Source organism: Acyrthosiphon pisum, chromosome A1 (assembly GCF_005508785.2).
Source record: "Acyrthosiphon pisum isolate AL4f chromosome A1, pea_aphid_22Mar2018_4r6ur, whole genome shotgun sequence".
Classification (NCBI taxonomy): domain Eukaryota; kingdom Metazoa; phylum Arthropoda; class Insecta; order Hemiptera; family Aphididae; genus Acyrthosiphon; species Acyrthosiphon pisum.
Window position 1 is genome coordinate 87,530,715 of NC_042494.1, and position 15,228 is coordinate 87,545,942.

General features: G+C 28.3%; 1 protein-coding gene across 3 annotated transcripts in view; it reads left to right on the forward strand.

Annotated features, from left to right (window-relative positions):
- Positions 1-15,228, forward strand: part of LOC100570183 — a 174,258-nt gene that overhangs the window by 40,155 nt on the left and 118,875 nt on the right. The window lies entirely within an intron of this gene.

The window sequence follows — 15,228 nt, forward strand, 5'->3', positions numbered from 1 at the left end:
GATGGTGAGTACATTAAGATTAATTTTAAAAGTAAGTTTAGGACCAAAATATAGAGATCTAAATAAATTTTACCTGGATCATGTTATGGGCTGAGTGCCAGACTACTAATGCACCCGAAAAATCATAATGGAGATCTATTATGATAAAATTAGTATTCAGCATACCAGTAAATATGTATGTGCTAATTCAACTCATGCAAATAGTTGATGAAAAATTATTTTAGACGACGGTAATAAAATTGTATTAACTTACAAACAATAATTCTCCTACGTTTGAGTAAAATAAAAACAAATAAATTTGATTAAGATTTTATTTTAACATAACAATTCCATTTTTAATTTGGTCAAAAACATTTTCACAAAATAATATCCGGAAATATAATATTACATAATATATTTTATTATTGATTATATTTTGTATTTAAAATTTTTTGTCTAATATTTATATAAAATGTGGTATTAGCGATGAATGATGAAAATATACGACATAGTTATGTGGAGACGGAGTTCAATAAACCTTATTGTGGGAAGTGAGTTAAAAAATAAATAAACAATTTAAATTTTGTTTTTTTAAAAGCTGCAAAAATCGAAATAATTACAAAAATACTTATAATAACTTATAAAAGCTTTAGTACTAACGTCAGAGAGCATTCAAGAATTCACACTGTAGAAGGAAATGTAATTATAAATAGTACTTAGGGTTACCTACTAAAAAGTCGCTGATATAATTCATATGCTGGCATGTTTGGCATGTTTTATAATACTATTGATTTTATTACCAGTTTTCGATAATAGACCTGTACAATATACCAATGTAATGTTTTATATTATTTAGATGGCTGTGTCAACAAATTAGTAAACTGATTATATAGCAAATACTTTTTGTTAAAATTAAAAAGCATACGACTTATACCTAGAAGTGTATTACATTTTTAAATATTTTGGTATACAATGGATATATTGTAATATTCAACTGTAATAATATAATGTTATATCTTAAGGGGTCCAGTGTCATATTTTTCAAATTTTCCGCAATTCCATAACATTTTAAAATTAAATTTCGTATTTTAGTTGCCACCGTAATTATAATACTTTTCTACTAAGCTACTGCCCGATGCCCCAATGCCTTTTTAGGGGGAGGGGGGGGGGGGTTGATATTGTGTATTATATTGAAAAAATGACTTCACAGGAATAATTCGCAGGCCTTGTAGAATTGTCAGATTTTGATAACTATCTCTTTTATCTGAAAAGAAGAAGACTTTCTACAGGCCGCACTGAACTCCGGTTTTTTATTTTATTTCAAATAATAATATAATATGATTTGTAAGAAAATGTTTAAAATTGTATTATTTTTGAAGACATATTAATTCAGTGGTGTATTGGTAAATATATTTATGGGTATACGCACTAATAAAATATGTATATTCCACCTAAAAAATTTTCTCGCTCCGCTCGAATTGTTTTTTCTCGGTAGTAGTTACACTACAATAATTTACTTAATCCCTTATATTATACTATTTTCATTTTATTTTTAAATTTTTTTTTTATGTTATGTATTACTATAAGTACCTGTAAAATTAAAGGCCGTTAACGTTAAGTATCTATATTCTATGTCAACTCGTTCGGCAAACGTTGTTATCATATAACAACAAATATTTGTTAAACCACTGAATAATCTTAGTCCGAGGTTTCAACATTGTGTTATCATAATATTCAAAATCAAAATAATAATCGATTTTTAAATTTAATTTAATTTTCAGTATTTTTACTATTCATATTTTTATAGGAAATTAATAAATAAGTAAACCTCAACCAAAAAAACACATAATGGATAACGACAATGTAATGTTGTAACAGTTTTTATAGTAAATACTGTTTATTAGGTACTTAACAAAAAAAAAGTTATTGTTCACTACATTTTTTTCTAAATAATACAGGGTTTGAAACCGTTATAAACCGTTTTAAAACCGAAACCGAAACCGTAATCAAAAACGAAACCGAAAAATATTGGATACCGGTATTATAATTTAAAACCGAAACTGAAATAAATTGGATACCGGTATTAAATTCAAAATCGAACCCGTAAAAATTGGAAACCGGTATTAAATTTAAAACCAAAATCTGAAAAAATTGGAAACCGTTATTTTTTTTTTAACTGACGTGTTTTTAAATACGTAAATTCCATTAATACACATAATTAATAATCATAATAAAATTGAGTTCATAATTAATTTGGTTGATAAACATTTCATTATTCGCAAAATGATTAGTTGCTTTATAAATAGTAATGACATAAATTAAAGTTACTAGCAAATACTATATATGACAATTGACAATACGGAACAAAGAATGATTTGTCTTACAATTGTATAGACGACATAGCCCCCTAAAAATACTTTAGAAACCGGTAGGTATACAAAACCAAAACCAAAACAGAAATTTCTTAATACTGGTATTGCTAAGTTGAAACCGAAACATTTAGAAACCGGTATTCAAAACCGAAACCGAAACGACACCACTGCATATTATAAAGTTTGAGATTAAAATATTGAAAACGGAGTTCGATGCGGCCTGTAGAATATTACCCTATATTAGTTAAAAAAATATTATGAAATTTGGTTGATTCTACATAATATGGGATCATTATTACCGTAGAGCGTATTTTTGTGTACACATTCACATTGGCGCCAGCCCCTTAATAATTATGATCACGTTTACTGTGGAAAGTGCAATATATATGAACTATTATGCAAAGTTTGAATTGTTTTAATAATTATTGAAACGTATATTATAATTTATAATATAAATTATTTGAAGAAAACTGAAAGAGTAATCGATGTGGACTGCAGTAGAAGCTTGGATAAATTTATCGTGTAAGTTTATCGATTAAGTTTTTTATTCGCGAGTCAATCGATGGCATAATTTGCAAAATACGTTTACTCAAAAGTTATTTGATCAAAATGACAGGTTTTTATGTCACAATAAGATGGCTCCTTTTGGAAAGATGTTCTCCAGGGACAGGTCTTCGACTGATTCGTCACATAAGAGTCCCATCACATTTGCTTGGCGAGTGACATCTCAAAATATCGAGGATGACGAACGGTGCATATTATAATAGAACGTGATAGTTCAAGAGTCAGCCGAGAAACTGAAAAATCCGACTAGATTGATTAGGTTTTTTACCTTAAATATTGTTTGAAAACAGCTCATGCGTCGTGAGAGATTATTGGTTCGTTAAATTATATTATGTGCTTATATTTCCTATTGAATATTATGATATAGTAGATTTAATTCAGTCGATCAAGCGTTTTTTATCATTGTTTTTTTAACATATTTTTGGGTTACGTGCCGTGATAAATTATAGTAATATTATGGTCGGCTGACTCTGCAGTGCACGTGGGGATACCTTCAAAAATTTCTCCTTAACACTTTTGATGGGGATTTGAGATGCGAATTGCCCAATTTTTCACTTTTGTGTTGTCGTATCGATAACCACAGGGGTGAATAGGCCATTTTACGTATTTGAATACTCGGTAAAAAAAGTATTTGAGTACAAATACGAATACTTTAAGAAGGTATTCATAGATAGGTATTCTCAAATATTTTCAAATTTTGTATAAAATATTTATTTTGCTTTTAAATCAACTGAACCGATTTTCATGCTTTACGTTAATTTTATAGAGCATATATTAAAAGGTACACAGGTATGTGTGATTTTAACGCTTTTGTACGATACGAGTTATTATTTGCTAATCTCGTTTTGGCGCTTATGTCTTCCACCGTTTAAATTGTTGTGTTGTGTTTTTTTTTGTTTTTGTTTTAGTGCAAATTACAACCCCCTTAATATTATCAAATCGAATTAAATCTGTTTCCTATAATTTTTATTATATATTTGTATTATATTAATTTATTATGCTCATATGTTCGTGTAGGTTTCGTAGTTACTAAAATCCATACACCATATAAATTATTATTAATTAATCATGTTTTCTACCATGTATTCTACCATCAAGCCCGACAAGTCGTTATACCGCCAAACGATGAAAAAGGGCCCCATCGCCCAAATACCGTTTGTTGGGGGGAGGGATATCGGGAAATCTCCAGTTTCCCTGAAGGCCTATTCGTCCATACGGCTATAGGATGGAGTTACAAAGAAATATGTGTTCAAAAACAGTTAATTTTCATTTAGAAACTCTACACAGTGAATCATTGGACCTATCTAAGTCACGGACTATATTACTATCCATTTTTGATATGAAACGTAGTGATTGCGTAGTGATTGTTTTGTAAAAACTCTTTTTTGTTTGTTTAAATAATGCGATGAGTTGGGTGTGAAAGTCGCGGTTTCGGGTAAATTGGTTTGGTACAATTATGTAATATATTATATTGAGCTCGGTGCCACCAGGTTTGGGAAAATTGAACCTGACTGAGCAATCCGCCTATACGGTATAACTGCACTAAGCTTAATGGACAAGTTGGTTTAGGTGCCGTACTTACCTAATCCTTTCGTGGGAAAATTCGATTTTGGCGGGCAATCCACCTATAGCAGATTGGATGGGACGGTTTCCCGGTGTACGTCTGCAGGCTGCAACTGTGTTTACTGCAAGTTATGTTCACATCCACTTATTGTCCAATAACACATTTACTTTAATCGTCGTTATTGATAATATAATATATAGTTATTCCTCTGACAGAGTGTTTTGAGTTGAAAGTAGTAAACAAATAAAAACTATAGCACGCTACTTGATAGTGTTTCTCTACTAGGAAAATCTATGAATTGTAAAAAATAATATGTATTTTTGTTAATAAGTAAACCCAAAAATGAAACCATTACAAAAAATCGGTTAGAAGCAAAAAATCTTGTATTCAGCCCAAAAAACATTCTTATGTTAAAATAAAAAAAAACGAATTTACACTGATTATAAAATTAACAAAAGCGCAAATATTATAATTGAGAGAAAAAGCTATCGATAATTATTACTATAAGGAAAAATACTCCTATATCAGCAAACAAATAAAAGCCCAATGATAGAAGAAGAGAATAATATAGTCAACTATGTATAATAACAGTTTTTCTTAAAATAATATATTTTGTTTGTACATGCGTTCACTTTGAATAAGTGAATTCAATTTTTTTTTTAAATATTCTCAACGTAAGAATTTATTAAGGATAATAATTAAAGTAAGGGAATTGACAATATTATTCTGCTAATTATTAGCAATGTATTAATCGTATGATAAAGACGACGAGTAAATCAGTTGAAAACCATTAACGGATTTTTTAACGTGTTCATACTAAGAAACAGTCGAGATATTAATTACGAATTAACGTTTTTCTGGTGTTAATCTTATTGACTATATTATGTTCTTTTTACAGCTGCCAGTTAATTAATAATTCGAGATAATATGTCCCGATTAAGTTCAAAGTGGTTAAGGTTCACTTGTTTTTGATGATTAGAGATGTTCGTGCCTTGGAATATGATAATTCAAATGTAATTTTACTTCATATATTTTAAAAACGGACTTCTTTGGTCAGGTTAGGGTTAGAATTATTATTTTTTGATGATGTTTTACAACTTGCTCTGTCGTAATGTGCATATATTAATATATTATAATAAACGTTGAGCAAAACAACCAGCAAATTCTGTATTACATTTTGTCGTAAACTCGTAATTACATCGTTGTATTTTAAAAACCATTGTCCGCCAAAAATTTGTTTACGGGAAACATAATTTTATTAAAAAAATGTTCTGTTTAATTAACTGGTATTATATTAATTAGGTACGAAATGAGTGCATATTTTTCCAATATTATATCTTATTTACGATGTGTTATGATTACAGCTGGAAATTAATTAAAAATTCGAGATATGTCCCAATAAGTTTGAAGTAGTTAAAGTCATAGATAATAAAGAAATGGATAGGCCATCAGACTCTTTTCAGTGTTCCAAAACTGATAAGAAAGTGAGGCGATTTTTTTTTTATTCCAGTGAAAATATTTTGTTCTCTAAGAGATAATAAAGACTCATCTATGGTATTTGGCGGGATGCACCTAATTCATGATAACAAATCTGTGATAATTAACCTCCCCTTTCACGCCCCTCCGGGAACACGGCCTCACTTGAGATAAGCATAGCTGTGTCCTATCCATTTCTTTATTATCTATGGTTAAAGTTCACTTGTTTTTAGCGATCTGTGATTTTCGTACCTTGGAATAACATGATAATTTAAATGTAATTTCCTTTATGATATTTTTTAAAAACTGAATTCTTCGGTCATGTTAGGGTTAGAATTATTATCTGTTGATGATGTTTTAAAACTCGCACTGTTACGTTTGTATTGTCGTAATGTGTATATATGTGACAAGTTGAGCAAAACAACAGGCAAATGCTGTATTACATTATGACGTTACATCGTTATATATAATAAAAACCGCTGTCCGCTTAAAATATGTTTGTGCAAAACATAATTTTATTATTACATTTTTTTTCCGTTTCATTCACAGGTATTATATTAATTTACGGCTCCATTTAAAAATGTGTTAGCTACCATGCAATGGTATAATACAATGTTAACATTTTGAGAAATTAACAATGTGCAATGTATATATTATACAGTATATCATGCTATATGTTACGTAACAACGTTAATTTGGTACTCAATGAAATAATTTAGTAATAATAATTATTAGTAATAATTGATAATCGTTAAATAATTGACCATCAATTATTTATTTGTCGTTTTACTTGTTTGATTAATAGAACTATGTAATTGATATTCATATTTTTCAGAGCGATGCCCTTTTTGAATAAAATATTCACTCACCATTTTATCTTTCTTGTATTTTAAAAGGCGCAGGTATTCTGTCTTCACACTACGATCTATATCTTAGTATAAATTTCTTTTCGAAATATTTTTTCGTGTTAAAAGTTTTCCCAAGTTTTCAGTTTGAGTCATTGGTTTAACGTACTTCCACATCATCCGAACGTATTATTTTCCAGAGTGTTTTATTTAGTTTAAAATAATAATATATATTCTATAAAATATATGAACGTATTGTCTCAATTTTCCAATAGAAAAACGTATTGTACTTTTTCCTTATGATGAAATTAATTTCTTATCGTAATATGAATATGACCTCATCTTATTTTGAATACAAAATATGTTATATGTATACACATAATAAATAACCAGCTATATATAAAATATGTTTACATATATTATTTAAATTATTTGAGTTTTATTATACTAATGGTAAGACATTATATGTTTGATAACGCGGTTCCTCCTCTGGCTCTCGATACCACAAAAAAAGGCATTTTTAATAAATTTTTAAAAGTAATTAGCTTAAAATATGGTCAATAATAAATCAAATTAATGATAAAAAATACATTTAATTGAATTATTAGAGGACGCTACACCAACATATTGTATTGTCTCCGTCTTACAAACGTTCAACATGGAAAATTTTACCCTCACATAAGCGCAACTAAGTGGGGGGGGGCTGAAGGGGCTTAGCCCCCCCAAACTTGTAATAGCTCCCGAGAAATAAATTATTCATTTGTTTCCCAAAATAATAATACATTTTTAAAAATTTAACTGTATTTCTTACTTTTTTTTTTGGGGGGGGGGGGGGGGAAATATAATTATCTGATTTGTATTTAAACCTTACAATTATTTTATATTGTCTATAGGCTATGATAAATATGGTAAATATCATTAGCTGTATATGCCTGTATTTGTTTGAAGAAAACGATTTATGTCGGTTTATTGGTAAGATTATTTTAAATAATTTTAATGAATATGCACTAAACTTAAATATAGAAACAGTGAATTGCGAAATAAAAATCCCCGGAAAAAAATCCCTGAACCTAGGAAAAATAACCCCCAGACTACAATGTTACTGAAAACTGGGTAGGTACATTAAATTGATTGATCAATTATTTTTTAAAAGCTAATTAGTGTAATAATTATCATATTATTAATATTTAATTACAACTATATTATACTTATTGGTAGTATGGTATACCTAATTTTCATTAAAAAATTAAAATATGATAAATAATTATCGAAAATTAATAATAATATTATTTTGTTTTATATCATGATTTTAAGCAACATATTATGTTAATAGTCTTATAAAAAATTAGGTACCTACTACTTACATTCATTGATTATTTATTTGATAATTATTTGTATCCATAAATAAAACTTGTAAAATCGACTTCTTATAATAATAATTATTATTAATATTGACATTTTGCTTATCGTCAAAATATTATTAGGAAATATAATATTTTATTTTGGGGACATAATATTATAATACTTACAAAATGTAAAAATATTATTATTGTTAACGCCTGAAAATTATAATATAAATATTAAGAAATACCTAAGTTAAATTGTATTTAATATAGGTTAGGTACATATATTACCTATCTACCTACCTATATATTAAAATTTTGAACATAGATTTGTTTTTTAATTTAATTTTTCTTAAATCTCTACTAGATTTTTAATTTTTTCAATGATATTTAATATGTACAGTTTATACCTATACTATAAGTATATATTTGTAATTAACTATTATTAATGTAATATTTACACTAATTATATCGTTTAAAAAATATTTGCTCAATTATTTTTATGACGTATTTGTGAGTAATAAAAACTAATATTGTAGTCTAGGGATTTTTATTTTGATTACCATAGATATAGTATACCTACTGTTATTGTGAAAAATTAAATTTGAGTAAATAAATATTTTTTTTGTATCACTTTTAATATTCTTATGTGAATATATATGGGGGCGTGGGGGTATCGACCCCACGGGTTAATTTTTATGTAATGGCAGATGGGGGCTACAACCCCCCCAACAATTTTAGCCCTAGTTGCGCCACTTCTCACAATAATCAATTGTATACTGTTATTATTAAAACAAAAGGGAATTGACCATACAATTTAAAGGTGAGATTATTATTTATGGTACTTAGGAGGCTTATATTTATATTTCAATTATGAAGCAAGTCGTGGATATTTTAAAACTGAACGTTGTTATTAATTTTAAAATAATAACTTGTTTTAAAATTAAAATATCAACAAACACCACGTAGATAATAATTTTAACTTTAAAGTTTATAATAGGTCAGTTCAATCTAATTTTAAAAATAACTGAGTAAAATGAATTATTGTGGACGGATACAATTTGTCATATTATACGTTACGGAGATAACACAAGGGGAAGTGGAGTCCTCTTAATAAAAATTAGTCGAACGTGTTTAGTGAAACGTTTTAATGTAATAAATAATAGTACCTTAGTCTTAGAGGGTTACACTACATTTATTTATAAGTGAAAAGTTTTAAGAGATTTTATACTTACAAATAGGTGGAAAAGTGTATGTAGAACCATTAATGTTCGGTTTGGGGTGTCCGGAAAACGAGGCGGATTTAATAACGTCGATAGCTGGAAGCATTCGTGCACTTTCACAACTTAAAAGGGCTTTCAAATCTAATTAAATATGACCTGAATATTCATTGACTGTCCCTCGCCGAGAAAACTAAATTTATTAATCGGGACGGGTTGAGCAATTTTATTTTTATACAAATTTTATACTTTGATTATTTTTTAGAAATGTATTATTGATTTTACTTGTTATTAAATAACAAAAAATATAGATATAATGCAAACCATAAGCTCTTAAATAAATATTTTTAATCATGTTATTGTTAATCTATTCAGTGTAAAATGTTTGAATGTGATCACATATTATGTGTGCAATATACACGATATTAATATTAAATTAATAGTGAATAGTGAATAGGTTTTGGTTTGTTTAAATTATCATAATAATATACGGAACAATACATGGCATATCGAATTTAAATTACTATTATTATTATTGTACTCGCATAACATAATCACGTATTATGAAATCACGTTTGAACAAATCTATATAGATTTCTATTATACACACTATTATCTAACTCCAGAGTCACTAGTTGTACATTAGAATACGCTACTAAAATAAAATTATACTTATAAGATATACTTAAGGGTTTAAGTCCACTAAATACAAACATCGTGTTTCTAATTTGCATATAGATATTGTATAATTTATAATTTTTATTTAAAAATAAGATTAGAATTGAATATTTGAACATAATAAGATTACCATGTTTGTCATCACTGTAGTTACATAATTTAAAAACCAGGCGTTTTTCCTAGTGTTTTTCTTAAGTATTTGTGTTATTAATATTTAATCATAATTTATTTAAATTAAATAAATCATGATGAAAAAATAGGTAGAACAATCATATTAATGAGACGTATGACTTGACACTGTGGTTAAGGGGTCTAAGCGCGTTATTAGAGAAAATCGATATGTTGGAAAACGTTTAGTTTTGTTTTTATAATCATGCTTAGTTTCCCCATAATTTTTCATGATATTTTTTATGTTTTTAAACCTACCTACCTATTTCAGTTTTTAATTTCTTATTACATATTTTATACTGGTCGTTTTTATGTAACTACTCGAGAAAGCATATATATATTATATAACTAAACCATTAAGTTCGGAACTTAGTGTTTTTGTTATTAATTAAATATTTGTGTTTGATAATGGACACTTTCCAAACAAAATTACTTACAATTTTTTCACTGTGTATTACAATTATATTACCTGTTAATAACTAAAATCTTGACCGAACATTAATGGAATATTAACGTTTTTATTAATATTTAATAAGAATTTTACTGAAAAACCAGGTTCACATCCGAGTACACGGAAGTTAAAAAATATATTATGACGTGTATATCTGTTTTTTAAAAATATATAACATTAGTATTTGTTTCAGAATGCATCTCTCACATGGTATCTGTAGGGTAGATACTGCGGGAGCTTAAAAGATTTTTGTTTACTTTTTATTTAAATTTGATGGTATGTATAGTACAGGATTAAAGCATTAGAGAGATATTTTTGATACAATGCATTGAATTTAGAAACTCCTAAAGTCAACGATTTCGCGTATTTATTACAATAATAAATTAATCTACAATATGTTTTAGACTGCCTAATGTGTCTAGAAAATATAGTTTTGTAATTATGTGGCAAATGCACTACAATAGACTGAATTATAATGGATTCTTAATTCTGAATTCACTTTATTCAAATATTATAATATAATGTACCTATACCTATTAACTATTATATATACTGGATATTCAAAAACTCTGGAAACGTTTTAATTACTGATTGCATATTTTTATACCTATAATTCCTTTTTACAGCAATAACAGATAATATTGCTGCGCATTTATAAGGAAAAATAATATTTATAGCATATTATTATCGTTTATCAGTATTCAGTACTAATTATTAGTCGTCTATGACCGTTACCAAAGTTTTTGAACATTCGGTAGGTATATAACCAAACTTTTGTGTGTTCACTGTGAATTAAGTGTAATTATTATTTTTTTTTTTTATATAATATATTGGTTTTAATATAGAATTTTATGGATAAACAATATATGGCTGGTATAGGTACCGAAAACAAACGAACAGCATATTATTATTTGATAATTTTTATTAGGGCCACTTGAAGTAGACGAATTTGGCTGTATAAATATAAAATAATAATACTTGATAACTTGATTTACCACGGGATAAAAATGCGAAACGTTATCCAAGTCCACTCTGAAACGGTAATGAAAATTTATTCGGAGAAACAAAACACGTAAAGACATCACGGAATCCTATTTGCCGTGAGGTGGTGAAAACTCAAGTTGGGTATAACACTGATGAGAACCTTACGCCAGCACTACAACTATATTATACCAGTAAAATGAAGTACACCACCATAACCACCACCACCATTATCATCACCACCACCACACGCAGCAATTTACGGTTCCTATGAACACACAAGAGGCCGGCAAGGCTTTCTACTGCGCGCGATCGATATAAGTGAAATTGGACAGTCTTGGGCAAGGGGGTAAAATGTATACGGGTTGTGTGCCGAAAATGGACCAAGTTTAGATGGAGCGTCTGCACGGTCGTATAGGACGCGCAAAACGGAACTACCGGAAATAACCCAAATTGAAATCGATGTTGTGGCTTTATTTTATTTACGCCCTCCTCCTCGCCGCTTCCGGCGTGCTTCATTTTCGAATGATTATCGTCGCACGTGATGGCGATATACAACAACTACACATGAAGCTGCGCGTATAGAAGTTGCCTACGCGGGTGACAAGTAAACTGATTCCAAGAGTATAACATAAAATATATATATTATATATATATATATATACTTGTATATTATATCTTCTCTTTGACCGTCGCGGTACGAGACACAGCGTGTGTAACCGGACTCTAAAACAGAGCGATAAACTGTTTGTGTTGTGCGTGTTTTTTTTTTTTTTGATCAATTTACTATACGTATCTATCTATATAATATATATATATTATATATGTATATACATACATCCGAACGACCTAAAGTGGAAATCTAACCGAAATCAATCTTCGCCGATGATAAACGATCTGTAAAAATATACGTTCACACTAAATAATCATTTCGTTTTATACTTCCACTTGTATTATACCACATACAAGGTTCCCGTAATATATGATAATAATTTATAACCATTTATCATAATAATATTATTATAAAATATCGAGACCTACAACTACTATGCATTCTTAAAATTGATTATATTAAAATGACGACGAAAAAGATGCCTGTCGAGGTGTTTGCAGGATATAGGAACAAATTTAATTTACACGTCATCGTAGTGCGCGATGTACACGTATTTAACGCAATTATTTCATATTATTATTATTTCATATTATTTTGTAGAAATATCGTACCTACCCATATACGAATATAATAATATAAAATGTATTAATATATAATATATTTTTATTCCGGCTTTCGCATTAGCACTATAATATTATTATGTATATGATATGTAGGTACAACGCGTTATATAGGTAGCATATTGTTCTCCTCGAGTTACAGATATAAAACTACTTACCTGTCCTGTAACGCATTATGATGATGAATGGTTAAAACCTTCATATTGTAATCGCTGTTTTGACGTTGTTCGAATAAATAACCATATACCTGGTATATATATATATATCGCGAAAGCGCTGTGTTAAGTAACCTAAAAAGGTTATGTATAATACGCCTATATTATTTTGTGTACTTACGGTAAGACTGTAGTGGAGGCGATTTGGTTTCTAATAACAAATCGTTGAGCAAATCGTTCGTAGAACGGTGGTTTAAAATTTAATAATAATTATTGCTACCTAAATCATTAGTTATATCCTTACCACCTCATTATAAGAACACGTACGTTACTTATCTTTCTGGGCATCGGCATTATTTTCTTACGACAAAATGTGATGTCGACACGATACAGTCATAACAGCAAAATATAATGTTACGACATTTGTTTTACGGTATTTTATTTTTTTATTTGTTTTTAAACGTATTGTTTTATGATTACCTACTGTAAACACAATGTGTTTTGTACTCTCTTAAACGTACAAAGGTTTGAAATGCACACGATTTTCAAAATATAATGTATATAGTAAAATTATATTACATAGGTTGTTAATAATATTAAAAAATGAAGTATGTTATGTAAATTCAAAAATGAATTGTTTGAGTAAATACGTTTCTACTACGCTAAAAAGTTTTGCACTGACTGCCATTATTTAAATTGGTGAAAATCAAACAATACGCTATTATATTTTAGAACATCATATAAATATAAGATATTATGTAAAGTTTTAATCTTATTTTCACTTCTTAAGTTAAATTCACTCGAGAAACAACTTTATTAATCATCATCGCATTAGCAAATACATTTAAACTCAATTTTTTAGTATAATCAAACCGCGATGAGCAAATAGCTTAATTTTTTTGTTTGTGCGAAAACTTTGTATTCTTAAAAAACAATTGTATTGATTAACAATACACCTTAGATTGCATGATTATTATTTTTGGACTACCTTCATAATTCATAAATAATAAGTCATAACTTAAAGGTAATATATTTTCTTAAATCACAAGTCGTAATAAATACTTCAAGGTTTAATTCAGTTAGATTAAATATTAAACTATGAAGGTATATTGTTTATTATTTATGACGTATGTTATTTCATAAATTTCAAAACTGTGCATACATTCATTTTTTTGGATAACAATTAACGATTTGGTACTTACCTTACAATTATTTTACATATTTTATTACAACATCTGAATATTATATTATGTAATACCTATTTCTTCTGTCCGAGTGTAAGTATTAAAATTCCTCCTAAACGGGTGCACCGATTTTGATGACATTTTTTGTATGTGCTTGTGTGGGTCATTGAATGATTTGGATTTACGATTGCACCCGGTAGACCCAACCCGAGGAGGAACTCAAACAGGGATTTTGTGATTTAAGAAGGCAATTTTTGTTAATAAATGGTTGCTATTGGTTATAGGAGAAATAATTAGTAGAAATCAGTATTAATTTTTTACAAGCATGCATCATATCAAATTTTCACACACTATAACCTACCTGCAAGAGGGATGAGATGCACTTATTGCAGGTGGTTTGCCTACTTGATATACTGTCACACATTTTCTGCGATCTGACGTAGTCCGATTGCCTACCAGGGTGTCTAAGTTGCACTTAATGCAGCAAATTACACCCAAAAGGAATTGAACCTTCTTAATTTTTTAAGAATTCACATTTTTTACGGGCAACGAAGTGCGTGGGATCAGTTGGTTATATAATATAATAATATAACCACCAAAATACCCGAAGAATGAATAATTATTTATGTTAAAAGTGTAGCAGAATTGCCTATCTAAGACGCCGTGTTAAAATTTAATATTTTATGCATTTTGAAACGTATATTTTTTTCATTAATTTACATTTTTAAATTTTTTATTTTATCAATATACCTACTATTTTTAAGCTTCAGTAAAAATTTTCAACAGATAACATGACAACATTTCCTATTTATATAGATTTCGGTTCTTGGTTATGATTTATGGGTGATAATAATAATCCTAGATATTTAAAATTCTTGCAGACTGTTCAATGAAATATTAATATAATGAAAAATTATCATTTAAAAAAAATGGTAATCACTTTTGAACTAAATTAAGAACTGTTTAATTGTCGTACACAATTATTTTAACTGGTAAGAAGAATTCAAGTGAACTT